The sequence below is a fragment of the Neofelis nebulosa genome, chromosome 4 (assembly GCF_028018385.1).
Source record: "Neofelis nebulosa isolate mNeoNeb1 chromosome 4, mNeoNeb1.pri, whole genome shotgun sequence".
Lineage (NCBI taxonomy): Eukaryota > Metazoa > Chordata > Mammalia > Carnivora > Felidae > Neofelis > Neofelis nebulosa.
In genome coordinates this window covers 112,731,851-112,742,337 of record NC_080785.1, presented here as the reverse complement: position 1 = coordinate 112,742,337, position 10,487 = coordinate 112,731,851, and the positions used below count along the sequence as shown (strand labels likewise).

The 10,487-nt window shown below is 42.4% G+C and overlaps 1 long non-coding RNA gene across 1 annotated transcript; it reads right to left on the bottom strand.

Moving 5' to 3' along the window:
* Positions 1–1,402: 1,402 nt before the first annotated feature.
* Positions 1,403–6,916, bottom strand: LOC131509741 (uncharacterized). The gene is made up of 2 exons (XR_009260675.1): positions 4,582–6,916; positions 1,403–4,337 (listed from the first exon to the last, which is right to left on the bottom strand). It is a non-coding gene; the product is annotated as an uncharacterized LOC131509741 (long non-coding RNA).
* Positions 6,917–10,487: the final 3,571 nt, after the last annotated feature.

Genomic DNA, 10,487 nt, shown 5'->3' with positions numbered 1-10,487 from the left:
GGAGCTGGGGTTTCTGTGAGGCTAAGCCCTATTTTCAGGGTCAGACTTTAGGTACTAATTGCCTTGGACTTTTTTTTTTTTTTTTTTTTTTTAATTTTTTTTTTTTTCAACGTTTTTTATTTATTTTTGGGACAGAGAGAGACAGAGCATGAACAGGGGAGGGGCAGAGAGAGAGGGAGACACAGAATTGGAAACAGGCTCCAGGCTCCGAGCTGTCAGCACAGAGCCCGACGCGGGGCTCGAACTCACGGACCGCGAGATCGTGACCTGGCTGAAGTCGGCCGCTTAACCGACTGCGCCACCCAGGCGCCCCCGCCTTGGACTTTTTTACATCAATAGTTTCCTTTTAAAAATAAAATGTACATAACATAAAATTGATCATTTTAACCTTTTTTAGCATAGAGTTCAGTGGCATTGAGTGTATTCACAATGTTGTGCAACCATAGTTACTATTTCCATCAGCCCAAATAGAAAGTGTATCAACGGAATATTAACTCTCCCTTGCCCCGCCCCCACTTCTATCCTACATGCAGGGTCTTGGATTTTTCGTATTCTAGGCACTTCATCTAAGTGGAATCATACGTTACTTAACCTTCTATGTCAGACTTATTTTACTTTGCATAGCACCTTCAAGGTGGATCCATGTGATAGCATGACTCAGAATTTATGGCTGAATATTCCGTGTGTGTGTGAACATATACTGCATCTTGTTTACCTATTGATCTGATGGGCACTTGGGTTGTTACCACCCTTTGGCTATTTTTTTTTTTTTTTTAATGTTTATTTATGTTTGAGAGACAGAGAGAGACAGAGTGGGTGCGGGGCAGAGAGACACAATCTGAAGCGGGCTCCAGGCTCCGAGCTGTCAGCACAGAGCCCGATGCAGGGCTCGAACTCACATACTGTGAGATCATGACCTAAGTGAAGTTGGACGCTTAACCAACTGAGCCACCCAGGCGCCCCAAACCCTTTGGCTATTGTGAATAATGCTTCTGTGAACACAATGTCGGAGTATCTCTCTGAGTCCCAGCTTTCATTATTTGGGGTCTGTACCTAGGAGTGGTATTGCTGGGTCATATGGTAACTCCACATTTAACTTTTTGAGGAATGACTAAACTATTTCCCACAGCGGCTGCACCATTTTACATTCCCTCTAGCAATGCACAAGGGCCCCAATGTCTGCACATTATTCTCAACACTTGTTTTCCACTTTGTATAATAGCCACACTAATGAATGTGAAGTGGTTTGGATTTGCATTCCCAAGTGACTAATGACACTGAGCATCTTTTTCTTGTGCTTATTGGCCATCTGTATATCTTCTTGGGAAAAATGTCTTTTCAAGTCCTTTGATTTTTTTGTTACTGAGTTGTAGGAGTTCTTTATATACTCTTAAACTAAAAAAAAGTTTTAATGTTTATTTTTGAGAGAGAGAGAGAGAGAGAGACAGTGAGAGCAGGGAAGGGCAGAAAGGAAGACACAGAATCAAGTGCAGACTCCAGGCTCTGAGCTGACAACACAGAGCCCATGAGGGGTTCGAACTGTGAGATCATGATCTTATCTGAAGTTGGTTCCTTAACCAACCAAGCCACCCAGGCGCCTACAGTAGTTTTGCATTCAGTTTTGAATCAGGAAGTTAAGCGTGAGAATTTCAACTTTGTTCTTTTTCAAGATTGTTTTAATTTTCAAGGTCCCATGATTTTCCATATGAATTTAAGGACAGGTTTTTCTATTGCTGCAAAAACATCATGAGACTTTGACAAAGATTGCATTAAATTTGTATAATCTTGAGTAGTACTGTTGCCTTAATATCCAGGGGTGCCTGGATCTCGTGGTTAGTGGGTTCAAGCCCCGTATCGGGCTCTGTGCTGACAGCTCAGAGCCTGGAGCCTGCTTCGGATTCTCCATCTCCCCTCTCTCTGTCCCTTCCCCGCTCACACTCTCTCTCTCTCTCAAAAATAAAATAAAAAGAAAAGAAAAATAAAGCTTATGAAAGAAATTGAGGACGACACCAAGAAATGGAAAAATATTCCATGCTCATGGATTAGAAGAACAAATATCGTTAAATGTAGATACTACCCAAAGCAATCTACGTATTCAGTGCAAATTCCTATCAAAATAATACCAGCATTCTTCACAGAGCTAAAACAAACAATCCTAAAATTTGTACGGAACCAGGCAAGACCCCAAATAGCCAAAGCAACCCTGAAAAAGAAGACCAAAGCTGGAGGCATCACAATCCCGGAATTCAGGCTGTATTACAAAGCTGTAATTATCAAGACAGTATGGGACTGGCACAAGAACAGACACTCAGACCAATGGAACAGAATTGAGAACCCAGAAATGGACCCACAAGTGTATGGCCACCTAATCTTTGACAAAGCAGGAAAGACTATCCAATGGAATCAAGACAGTCTCTTCAGCAAGTGGTGCTGGGAAAACTGGACAGCGACATGCAGAAAAATGAACCTAAACCACTTTCTTACACCACACACAAAAATAAACTCAAAATGGATGAAAGACCTAAACGTAAGACAGGAAGCCATCAAAATCCTCGAGAAGAAAGCAGGCAAAAATCTCTTTGACCTCAGCTGCAGCAACTTCTTACTCAACACATCTCTGGAGGAAAAGGAAACAAAAGCAAAAGTGAAGTATTGGGACCTCATCAAGATAAAAAGCTTCTGCACAGCGAAGGAAACAATCAGCAAAACTAAAAGGCAACCAACGGAATGCAAGAAGATATTTTCAAACAACACATCAGATAAAGGGTTAGTATCGAAAATCTGAAAGAACTTATCAAACTCAACACCCAAAAAACAATCCAGTGAAGAAATAGGCAAAAGACAGGAATAGACGCTTCTCCAAAGAAGACATCCAGATGGCCAACCGAAACATGATAAAATGCTCAACGTCACTCATCATCAGGGGAATACAAATCAAAACCACAATGAGAGAACACCTCATACCAGTCAGAATGGCTAACATTAACAACTCAGGCAACAACAGATGTTGGCGAGGATGTGGAGAGGATCCCTTCTGCACTGCTGGTGGGAATGCAAACTGGTGCAGCCACTCTGGAAAACAGTATGGAGGTTTCTGAAAAAACTAAAAATAGAACTACTCTACAACCCAGCAATGGCACTACTAGGTATTTATCCAAGGGATAGAGGTGTGCTGTTTCGAAGGGGCACGGGCACCCTAATGTTTATAGCAGCTCTATCAACAATAGCCAAAGTATGGAAAGAGTCCAAATGTCCATCGATGGATGAATGGATGAAGAAGATGTGGTATATATATACAATGGAGTATTACTCGGCAATCAAAAGAATGAAATCTTGCCATTTGCAACTATGTGGACGGAACTGGAGGATAATAATATCCTAAATGAAATTAGAGAAAGACAAATATCCTACGATTTCACTCATATGTGGAATATAAGATACAAAACATTTGAACATAAGGGAAAGGAAGCAAAAGTAATATAAAAACAAGGAGGGGGACAAAACATGACTCTTAAATATAGAGAACAAACTGAGGGTTACTGGAGGGGTTATGGGTGGGGGGATGGGCTTAAATGGGTAAGGGGCATTAAGGAGGACACTTGTTGGGATGAGCACTGGATGTTATACATAGGGGATGAATCACTGGAATCTACTCCCCAAACCATTATTGCTCTATATGCTAACTTGGATGTAAATTAAAAAATAAAAATTTTACAAAGTGGTATTTTATAACTTAAAAATATTCTTTCTGGTACTGTTGTAAATGAAATTATTTTATTTTTCTTAATGTTTATTTTTGACAGAGAGCAAGACAGAGCATGAGTGGGGGAGGGGCAGAGAGAGGGGACACAGAATCCAAGGCAGGCTCCAGGCTCTGAGCTGTCAGCACAGAGCCTGAAGTGGGGCTTGAACTCGTGGACAGAGAGATCATGACCTGAGCCGAAGTCAGATGCTCAACTGACAGAGCCACCCAGGGGGGGCCCCAGTGAAATTATTTTCTTAATTTACTTTGAATTGTTTTCAGTGTATAGAAATGCAACTGATTTTTGTGTATTGATTTTGCATTTTGCAGTGTTACTTAGTTTATTACCTCTAATGTTGTGTATATGTGTGTGTGTGTGTATCCTTTAGGGTTTTCTATGTATATGACTGTGTCACCTGTGAACAGGGATATTTTATTTCTTCCTTTCCAATTAGGAAGCCTTTTCTTTTTCTTGCCTAATTGTTCTGCATAGAATTTCCAGCACTATGTTGAATAGAAAGTGGGCATCTTTGTCTTGTTCCTGATTTTAGGTAAATGGCTTTTGCCATAGTATGGCCTTTGTTACGTCAAAAAACTTCCTTCTAGGGGCGCCTGGGTGGCGCAGTCGGTTAAGCGTCCGACTTCAGCCAGGTCACGATCTCGCGGTCCGTGAGTTCGAGCCCCGCGTCGGGCTCTGGGCTGATGGCTCGGAGCCTGGAGCCTGTTTCCGATTCTGTGTCTCCCTCTCTCTCTGACCCTCCCCCATTCATGCTCTGTCTCTCTCTGTCCCAAAAAATAAATAAAAAACGTTGAAAAAAAAAAAATTAAAAAAAAAAAACTTCCTTCTATTGTTTTCAGCGTTTTAATAATGAAAAGATGTTGAATTTTTTCGAGATACAACATGGTATCAATTTTAGGCGTACAACGTAATGGTTTGATTATTTGTGTATATGGCAAAATGATCACAGCAAATGTAGTTAACATCCATCAACACAATTACAATTTTTTTTTCTTCTCATGAAAACTTTTAAGAGTTAGTCTCTTAGCAACTTTCAAACACGGAACACAGTATTAATTCTAGTCACCATACTGTACATTAACTACATCATGGGCTTCTGTACTTTGTAACGGAGGTATGTACTTCTGACCACTTTCACTGATTTCAGCCACCTCCCACTCCCTGCCTCTGGCAACCACCACTCTGCTTTCTGTATGAGTTTGGTTTTTTGCTTTTTTAGATTCCACATGTGAGATCATAGGGTACTCCATCTTTCTCAGACTTACTTCACTCAGCATGATACCTTCGAGGTCTATCCATGTTGTTACAAATGGCAAAATTTCCCTTTTTGTGGCTCTGAATACACACACACACACACACACACGTATACACACCCCCACACACATCCTTTTCCATTCACTGATTGATGGACACTTCTGTGCTTCCATGTCTTGGCTACTATAAATAATGCTGCAGTGAGCACTGGGTGCAGGTATCTTTCGAGCTAGTATTTTCATTTCCTTTGGATTTAGTTTTTTGAGGAACCCCCATACTGTTTTCCAGAGCGGCTGCACCAGTTTGCATTCCCACCAGCAGCGCACGAGGGTTCCTTTTCCTCCACATGCTCGCCACACTTGTTTTTCATTTTAGCCATTGTCACAGGTGGGATCTCATTGCGGTTTTGACTTACATTTCCCTGATGATAAGTGATGTCGAGCACCCTTTCATATACCTGTTAGCTATCTATCTTTGGGAAAATGTCTATTCAGCTCCTCTGCCCATTTTTTAATTGGATTTTTTTTTTTTTTTTGCTATTGAGTTATATAACCCTTTCTGTATCTTGGATATATATCCAAGGGGGTTAATACCCCTTATCAGAATATGATGTGTAACTATTTTCCCCATATTCAATTCTTGTTGGATACTTTTCAGTGTTTCTTCTGCATCAATTGAGGATCATGTTGGATTTTTTCCTTCCTTCTATAAATGTGGATTATATTGATAGATCTTCATGCTGAATCACCCTTGCATTCTAAGAATAAATACCACTTGGCCCTGGTGTATACTCCTTTTAATTTGGTGCTCTTCAGGATAACCTGAAGTGATGTCAGAGTTGGAGGATCCGATCCCATGGCAAGGAATGAAAAGACAGCAAGTTTCCCTGTCCTTCCACAACTCCTAAACAACCCCCAAACAGTGCTTGCTAGGGGTGGAAAAACGACTAGAGCCAGAGCCAGAGTATTTTTCTGAACTGACAGCCAGGCAAGTTTCTCAAAGCAGAAGGAACATACACAGATGCAAATCCTACTACCGAATCCACCACTTTAGTTCAGGAGGCCCTCCAAGGTGGCTTTTTCCTCCCCTCAGGCTAGAAATTTATCACAGCCTTTACCCTTTCTCCTCCCTGGTCTAGACTAGGCAGTAATAATCCACCCATGAACCAGACTAAGGCCTAAGTGGCTGACAAAGTTCCAGCACTGGCTCCCTTCCTGTAATTCCAGGAAAATTACATGCGCCCCAGCAGAAGAGGGCATCTTCAGCCTTGCAGTGCGGAGGTGGGATTTCTGCCAGAGGAAGGGGGGCCAGGAAAGGTACTGTGAAGGCACAGGGCTCCTCTCCTGGAAGGAGAGAGGAACAAGGTGCACCATGCTGGTGCTCAGGTTATCTTCCAGACGGCCAGGATTTTCTGGCTGGTTCAGGAAACGAAGGCCATGGAAAGCCGGTAGAGCGGGATGGGCTAAGCCCACTTGGCAAAGAAGTCCCGCCAGCGCCTCACACCCATAACCAGGTCTCCTGAAGCACGTGTATTCCACTCAGACTTCTCAGCCGGCACTTTCAAAAGGCATTTTTTTTACAACATATGAGCAGTGCATGCAAGTTTTAACTGAGGTGGGTCCTCAATTAATGATCATTCTGAGGTATTCAGGAATGAGATCACAGTATTCCATTTTCTGCCCATTAAAAAAAAATGTTTATACATTTTGAGAGAGAATGCAAGCAGGGGAAGGAGGGAGGGTGAGAAAGAGACAGAATGAATCTCAAGCAGGCCTCACACTGTCAGTGCAGAGCCCAACTCGACGCCTGATCTCAAGAATTGAGGCTTGATCTCATGAATCAAGACCTGAGCCGAAATCAGGAGTCAGGCGCTTAACCAACTGCACCAGCCAGGTGCCCCTCTTCCAATTAAAAAAAAAAAAAAAAAAAAAAAAAAAAAAAAAAATATATATATATATATATATATATATATATATATATATAAAATTATTATTTTTTTTTTAGTGTGTAGGCTTTATAGGTGCCCTCACAAATTTTTAAATTTTTATTTTTTTTAAACTTAAGAAAAAGTTTATTTTGGAGTGTAATCAGGTGAGGAGCAGAGAGAGACGGGGACAAGAAGATCCGAAGTGGGCTCCGTGTTGATAGCAGAGAGCCCGATGCAGGGCTTGAACTCGAGAATTGTGAGATCATGACTTGAGCCGAAGTTGGGACGCTTAACTGACTGAGCCACCCAGGTGCCCCAAATTCTTCTTTTTAAAATAGAATTTATTGTCAAATTGGCTTACATACAACACCCAGTGCTCATCCCAACAAGTGTCCTCCTTAATTCCCATCACCCACTTTCCCTGCCCCAAATTCTTTTAAAGTAATTTCTACAATTCAACATGGGGCTTTTATTCACACCCCCAAAGTCAAGGTTGGATGCTCTATCAACTGAGCCAGGCAGGCACCCCTTTCCTCTACTTCAAGAGCAGCTAGAAAACTGGATATTGTGTGCTATCTTCCAGTTTAAAAATATTGGTTGGATGGGGAACCCGGGTGGCTCAGTCAGTTTAGCATCCAACTTCAGCTCAGGTCATGATCTCACAGTTCGTGGGTTCGAGCCCCACATCGGCCTCTGTGCTGACAGCTCAGAGCCTGGAGCCTGCCTTGGATTCTGTGTCTCCTTCTCTGCCCCTCCCCTGCTCATGCTCGGTCTCTCTCTCTCTCTCTCTGTCAAAAATAAATAAACATTAAAAATATATATATATATTGGTTGGATGCATGTAGGGAAAGTAGAATCAAAAGTTAACAGGCAGGGGGCACCTGAGTGGCTCACTTGGTTAAAGCGTCCAACTTTTTTTTTTTTTTTTTAATTTTTTTTTTTCAACGTTTTTAATTTATTTTTGGGACAGAGAGAGACAGAGCATGAACGGGGGAGGGGCAGAGAGAGAGAGGGAGACACAGAATCGGAAACAGGCTCCAGGCTCCGAGCCGTCAGCCCAGAGCCTGACGCGGGGCTCGAACTCACGGACTGCGAGATCGTGACCTGGCTGAAGTCGGACGCTTAACCGACTGCGCCACCCAGGCGCCCTCTTCTTCTTTTTTTTAACGTTTGTTTATTTTTGAGAGGGAGAGCACAAACAAAGGAGGGGCAGACAGAGAGGAGACCAAGGATATGAAGTGGGCTCTGTGGTGACAGCCCAACGCGGGGCTTGAACTCACAAACAGCAAGTTCATGCCCTGAACCAAAGTTGGACATTCAACCGACTGAGCCACCCATGAGCCCCTCACTTTTCAAGGTTTTAAAGAAAGGGAAAAATTTTAAGTCAGGAAAGAGGAAACCTGGCATGAAGCCAGTTTTAAGCAATGAAAGGTGACTTCAGCTCAGGTCATGATCTCATGGTTTGAGCTTGAGCCCCGAACTGGGCTTTCTGCTGTCAGTACAGAGCCCTCTTTGGATCCTCTGTCCTCCCCACCACCTCCCCATCTCTCTCCAGCTCCCGCACTCTCGTTCTTGCCCTCAAAAATAAACATAAAAAAAAAATAAAAGAAAAGTTGGGGCACCTGAGTGACTCAATCAGTTACGCATCTGTCTCTTAACTTCAGCTCAGGTGTCATGATCTCATTGTTTGTGGGATTGAGACCCACGTCAGGCTGGTGCTGACAGCACAGAGCCTGCTTGGGATTCTCTCTTTCTTTCTCTCCCTCTCTTTCTCAAAATAAGCTTAAAAAAATGAAAGTTAAATGTTAAAAGGTAACGAGAGACGAGGGAGCTAACACATGTAGATAGCATGTTAAGGGCTGAATTGTGTCCCCTCCCAAATTCACATGTTGCAATGGTACCTCCAGTACCTCAGAATGTGAGGACACATTCTTTCAAGAGGTAATTAAGTTGAAATGAGGTCGTATGCATGGGCCCTAACCCAGTATCAGTATGACTGGTGTTCTTGTAAGGAGACATTAGGACACAGACACACACACAGGGAAGACGATGTGAAGAAACAGGGAGAAGACACCCACCTACAGGCCAGGCCAAGGAGAGGGCCCCCAGAAAGAACCAATTCTGCTGACACTTCAATCTCAAACTTCTATCCTCCAAACTTGCAAGAAAATAAAATTCTTTTGTTTAAGTCACCCAGACTCTGCATATTTGTAACAGTAGTCCTAGCAAACTAATACAGGATATATCCAAGAGAAGAGCCAAAGAACACAATGGGATCTGTGAGGTGAAAATAGTTTGGGAAATGGGAAAAGGACTCTAGGAGGGCACATCATAGTCAGGTTCAGAGTTGGCTTCAGGATAAAGTTCATGGTGTGGCAGGTCAGATCGTGATTTGTCATGATGAAGGTAAGAGGACAAAGATCAGGGTCAGTGTTAAGGAGAATTATCAATTATTTCAAGACAGGGTATGGATCATGGCCTGTGTCCAAAGGATGGTTACGATGTAAGGTTCAAGGTTACAAGGGTCAGTTAATACAGTGGCAGGATCAGTATGAAGGTAATGTTATTTCAAGGTCAAGTTGAGGAAGGTTAGAATGACTGTCAGTATCAAAGTGAGAATCTAGAGCAGGGTCAAGGTCAGGTTCAAAATGAAAGTAAGATATAATCATGATGATCAGGGTCAGAACCAGAGTCAGATTCAAGGAAAAATTCAAACTCACATTCACCTCAAGGCCAGGGTGTCTCACAATACAGAACGTTTTGGTGTCAGGACAAGAGTCTCAAATGGGCACCTGACTTGCTCAGTCAGAAGTGTCCAGACTCTTGATCTTGGACTAATGAGCTTGAACCCCATGATGGGTGTAGAGATTACCAAAAACAAACAAACAAACAAACAAACTAACTTAAAAAAAAAAAAAAAAGAATACTAAGAATTAGGGTCATTTCAAGATCAAGTACAAATTTGGGGTAAGATATGGTCAGGGTGGTGGTCTGCATCAGAGTTAAGAGTCTGCTGAAAGGTCTGAATAAAGTGAAGGATAAGGGCCAGGGTCAAAGACATTTTAAGTTCATGGCAGCTCAAAATCAGGGATATCATCAGTGACAGAATCAAGGTCAAATATAAACTTAGGACATGAGATGGCCAGGACAATAATCAGGATGTTTCAGATTTAGGTTGAAGGCATCAGTGTCAGCATTTGGTTCTGTGTCATAAGTTAGGTCAGTTTCAAGGACAAGTTAAAACTGAGAGCAAAATATGGTAAGGATGATGGTTAGGATGAAAACAAGGGTTAGAATTAGGGCCTGGTTCAGGACCACTTTCAAATTCAAGGTCAAATTCGTAGTAATTCCAATTTCAGGAAGAGTTAAAGTCAGGATGATTATCAGTGTACAGGTTGAAGATCAAGGTCAAGTTCAAAGAGTGAGCTATAGTCAGAACATTAGTGGATCAGGGTGAGATTCCAGGTTAATTTTAAAGTTAACCAGGGGCGCCTGGGTGGCGCAGTCGGTTAAGCGTCCGACTTCAGCCAGGTCACGATCTCGCG